The following is a 5837-nucleotide window of genomic DNA, read 5'->3' as shown; positions in this document are numbered from 1 at the left end:
GATTATACTGAGCGCTTAAAGCAGTCCAGCGGCGCGTCAAACGAGAAAAGCTGCATGTGGAACCTTTGTTCGCTAATGGATGGGATTATTGCAGCAACAGAAGAACAGACGGAAAACAACTGCGGTCCAGTGAGCCGCTGTTCTCTCAGCCGCGGTCAAGCCAGCCGCGCTACAAAAAAGTCATGCGCCCGTATTACACGGTTTACGGCAGAGCATGGAACTCGGTGGAAGAGCTTTCTGTTGGAGCATTAGAACGTCAGATGTGCTCGGAGTAAAATAAAAAAGAGAAATAAAATTCTATTTAAAAAAAGCTACGTATTCTATCAGTGCATATTTGCACTAATAATCTGTTATTTATTATGTCCTTTCTAAAAAGAAATGTTTAGAGTTTTCAATAATAAAGTTAAATAAAGTCATTTAAAAAATAAATGAGTCCATAATTCCAGGCTTTACACAGAAAATGCTTGTTCTACTGGTCACCCTCTATCACCTCTAGAAGACTTTTGTACTTTTATTGTATATTTTTTGAAAAAATAGTAGTCAAACTTTGAATTTTTGACGAGAAATAAGCCAAAATAGCCATTTTTGAATTTGCCAAAAACGACTTTGATCCATAATTCCAGGGCTTGGACACTATATGCTTGTTGTACAGGTCACCCTCAATTACCTTACAAAGACTTATGTACTTTTACTGAACACCCCCCCCGACCGGGCCGCGGAATAACTTCACACTGGCTGCCCCAAAAAGGTTGGGGGCCACTGCTCTATTCAATAGGTCCTCCGAATACTCTTTCACCTCTTTTTGAAGTGGCTTGGGTATTGAAATGTATGTGCGTCTCACTGGTGTTTTGTCCTTCAGCCTGATCTTTATCTGCAAGGAGGGTATACATCCTACGTCATTGTCATCTTTGGAGAATGCATTACACTCTTCTCGAAGCATTAGTTTTACTTTGTCCTGCTGGTCTGAGGTCAAGTGGTCAACTGTAACCGGAGGGTCCCACGAGACACGTTTGTCTACCTTTGGTTGTCTCTGCTCATTTGCTGCACCTTCAGGAATGTCCGTATCACCCTCTTTCTCTTTGCTGGTTGTTTTTATGGTCTTTACACTTAAGCAGACTGGTCTCACAGCAACTGGGTAAACTGCTTTCACTTGCTGCAACTGTCCTAGCACTGTGCGGGGCATGAGCCTAATGTCACAATTACTGTTGTTAGCTACAGGAATTGTCATTTTAAAATGATTTCCTCTCTGCAAAATAACAACGGTCTCATTTATGCTCAGACCCTCAGGTCAACTACAAGTGTTCTCTGGTTCAAAAAGCACTTCCAGTTTTGAGGGAAGTGGACCTGTCCTCACACCACTCTTAATCTCTCTGGTCTGACCTGCGGGAATACTGGTTTTTAAACTTCCAACCTTCACCACACCCTCTCTGTCATTTTTATCATAATTTTTCACAATGTGAATTGACATTGTTGCCTGTTTGCAGGTAGTTGAGAATGCTTCGCCAACGACCCTGGTTGTCACTTCTAGTTGTTGCTCCATTCCATTCTTAATCAGCAGCTCAATCACATTGTAGCCTATAATTGGAGGTTCAGCAACTCCGGGCTCACTTGATACTAGAACCCGAACAAATAACTCTATTTATGGTTGGGTCTCAGCTTTTAGCCTGAACTTTGTGGAAGAAAAGTCTTTCTCCAGCTTTCATTTATGATGGTGACTTGGGAGCCTGTATCCCACAAAGCCTGCATTAGCACACCTTCAAAAAAGCACTCCACCATGCACTTTCTTCCAACCAGAGCCTTCAGCTTTGCCTGATTTCTTAAAGACAAATGGCTGGCATTGGTGGTACCTACAGTTTTTTCCTGTTTTCATTCCTTAGCTAACTGTGCTTCTAGCTGTCTAATTCAATCAAAAAGTAACTCCTACCTTATTGTCAACTTCCGGTTGGTTTTGGGAAACAGCGGCCTGAACATTTACTTTTAGCCTATATTGTTTCCCGGCAGTTCCTCTGCAGCCTCTAGAGAAATGCCCTGACTGCCCACATTTAAAGCCGTGTTCACAGTGGTCAGCAATGCCTAGTTCTCTGCACACTCGACATCCTCTCCTTGCCCCCGTTCTTAATCTTTGTACTGGTTGAGGGTTAGCGAGACTTCTCTTAATTTCTGCCATTTCTTCTCTGAGCAACCTAACTGTTTCAACAAGCTCCGCCTCGCCAGCACTGGTCACAGCAGCAGGTCTACAGCTTTTAGGTTTCACCACCTCAGCTGTCTGTTCATGAAGTTTTACTTTTGCCTCTGATGCAACTAGGCTCTGCTGACTAGTCAGAGATTCAGACAGTATTTCACTTACTTTGTTCTTCTGTAGTTTGTTTTATTTTATTTTATTTATTATTATTTTTCTTTGTTGTTGGACCACACGGAAAAAAAGAAGGGGAGGGGGTGGCAACAGAGGAAAGCAATGTCATAAACAACCAGGACTAAGTAACAAACTAGAATGGGCGGGGCCTGTCTACACACACACTCTATAGTTACACACACACCTGTTGGCCAAAGTAGTCTCCACATTTAAATTAAACACAATGTACTCAATTCAACTGTAACAGCAGCTCACACACTCCATCATACAAACCCATTCAGATAAAGACTTTCATTCTATCACACAAACGGTTAGTGCTAAGGTGAGCTGACACCTATGCTCAGGTGAGTGTTGATGTTTCGCTGAGGTGGATGGTGATGGAATGTACTCAGGGGGAGAGCCCCCGGCCATCCCCACGCCAAGACCCCCCGCTGGGGCAGCAGCTGCAGCCAGGACCCCCCCCAACACCCGCCATGGAGCCGCGGAGAGAAACCGCCTGCCGGGCAATCTTGCCAAGCACCCAGACCAGGGCACATGGGGCCATCGCAGATGCCCCCAACACCCAATAGCTGGAAGTAACAGGAACACAGAGAGTACAGACCCCAGCCCAGCCAGAGGAGCAGCCCCCCCACCCCCCAGGAGGGCCAGCACGGGACCCCACCCCTGGAAAGCCCCCAACCCCCGAAGAGCAGCCAACCACGACCCAGCGGGGCCGAGCATCCCCCCGCCCCACTCCAGGTACGAGCCCTCCCCACACTCCAGACAACCCCCACTGCGAGAGGGGCAGAGCAGAGGGGCACCCAAGAGAAACGGAGGCTCCAAGGAGTGATGTAAACAAGGCCCAACCAGGCACACCCACTGATGGAGTTTTGGAGAGGACTAGTTCTCGAGAGCAAGGTCCGGATTCTGCACCACCGAGACCTGGACACCCCCAGGCTCCGATGTAGTTTGATCCCCTGCTAGATCTTAATTCTTGGGATCAAACTCCCGACGTGGGGAGGAGACCGCCGGGCCCAGGAGACCGGCACCCAAGAGACTAGACCACCAGGCCGAGGTCCCCCCCCGCCCCTCAGGCTCCAGGAGGCCCCGGCCACCACCCGACAGCCCCAGCAGACAGTCAAAGCGCAGCGAAAACTCAAGCACCCCCCCAAATCATGGAGTCAGCTATGAGAGACCAGAGAGACTGAATTCTTTCCAAGTTACTCGAACTTTTAGCTGATGCTTTTTTCCAAACAGATATTATCAAAGAGCAGATTCCTGTACTGATCAACTTGATGTTTTTCTTGCTTTTCCAATTTAACAAAATAGTTTTAGATTATAGATACTAATCCTCCTTCTATATCGATGGCACTCATGTCACCAAGAACACAAAGTGACGATGAAGCTGTGATAGGAACATTAAGCCAGACTGATAGATCAGCAAAAGACCTGTTGCCAGAGAGCCTGGACAGCTGTGCAGAACAGTGTTCATTTTGTTGACGAAAAATGTTCGTTTTCGTCTTTGTCAACGACATTATTCATCGAACGAAACGAAAACGAAACAAAAACTCCCGCCCAGACACAAGAACTTTAACTAAATTGATAGACTTTTTCATCAACGAATAAAAACGAAACTAAAATGCTCTTTGAGGACGACATCCAATCATAATGACTGCTGGTGGAGGAGGGCGGGAGCAAATGCAGAGCGATCCAATCAGAACACAGAGCCCTGGAGCCCGCCTGGGAAGATGGTAATTCAATGAATTGTGTCTGTGATATAGATAAAAAATGTCTACTTGAGGTAGAAAAAGGAAAGTACATCTATGAACACATTTTACATTTAACACGACCCTGAACAAGATGTTGTGTAGGTTGTGTGGAGCGACCATCACAGGCAAAAACACAAGAAAACCTGAGGCGACGTTTGCAGACAATCCAGCCTGAAATGCACAGAAAGGTAAACATACAAACACGATTATTTCCAGTGTATTGGGCTGAATCAGAATTCTCCCCGACCCTTCCAACTGTTGTTGCATTTTAAAGAGTAGGATTATCTGACATGGTTGTTTTAAGGGGTTACCCTGCCAAACTAACTAGCGCTTTTCTTCACGCGGGTGAAGCTCTGAAGCACAGAGGTTTACATTTAAATGTAAGATTGGCTTTATTGTTTTAGCATGGCGTCTGTAAAGTTATACAGTGGTGGACAAAAGTGTTGGTATCCCTCAGTTAAAGAAGGACAGACCCACAATTCTCACTGAAATCACTCAAAACTTACAAAAGTAACAACAAATAAAAATGTATTGAAAATTAAACAATCAAAATCAGCCATCACTTTTGAATTTTTGATTAACATAATTATATAAAAAAAAAAAACTAATGAAACAGGCCTGGACAAATATTATGGTACCCATAACTCAATATTTAGTTAAACAACCTTTTGAGGCAATCACTGCAATTAAACGATTTCTGTCTTTGTCAATGAGCGTTCTGCAGCTTTCAACAGGTATTTTGGCCCACTCCTCATGAGAAAAACTGCTCCAGTTGTCTCAGGTTTAAAGGGTGTCTTCTCCAAATGAGATGTTTCAGCTCCTTCCACAGATGTTCACTGGGATTCAGATCTGGGCTTGTGGAAGGCTACTTTAGAACAGTCCAACGCTTTGAATATAGAGCTGATGTGCCGTACCAAAAAGCTCCAGTTTGGTTTCATTTGTCCAAAGGACATTCTCCCAGAAGCTTTGCGGCTTGGTAACATGCATTTTTGCAAATTCCAGTCTGGCTTTTTTATGATTTCTTTTCAGCAGTGGTGTCCTCCTTGAAGTCCACTTTGGCTCAAACAACGACGAATGGTGCGATCTGACACTGATGTATCTTGGCCTTGGAGTTCACCTTTAATTTATTTGGAGGTTGTTCTGGGCTCTTTGGATACAATTCGAACGATCCATCTCTTCAATTTGTCATCAATTTTCATCTTGCGGCCACGTCCAGGGAGGTTGGCTACTGTCCCGTGGGTCTTGAACCTCTGAATAATATGAGCCACTGTTGTCACAGGAACTTCAAGCTGTTTAGAGATGGTCTTATAGCCTTTACCTTTAAGATGTTTGTCTATAGTTTTTTGTCAGATGTCCTGGGACAATTCTCTCCTTCACTTTCTGTTGTCCATGTTCAGTGTGGTACACACTTTTTCACCAAACAGAGTGACTACTTGTCTCCCTTTACATAGGCAGACGACTCATTATGAGTTTGGAAACACCTGTGATGCCAATTAAAGGACACACCTGAGTTAATCATGTAACTCTGGTTAAATAGTTTTCAATCTTTCTTTATTTCTGTTTCCTTTCATGAAGCAGCAGGAACATCGAAAACACAAAATCTAATACAGAATACAGCACAGTCCTACAACTTCATGAATGAAAGGGAGCATATGGAAAAATGATGTTCTTATTTTGTGCCTGCCCCTGCTAAATCAAAATACTCGTATATATAAACAAATATACATAGTTCAGAT

The sequence above is a fragment of the Oryzias melastigma genome, linkage group LG14, assembly GCF_002922805.2.
Source record: "Oryzias melastigma strain HK-1 linkage group LG14, ASM292280v2, whole genome shotgun sequence".
Taxonomy (NCBI): Eukaryota; Metazoa; Chordata; class Actinopteri; order Beloniformes; family Adrianichthyidae; genus Oryzias; species Oryzias melastigma.
This window is presented reverse-complemented; position numbering follows the sequence as displayed.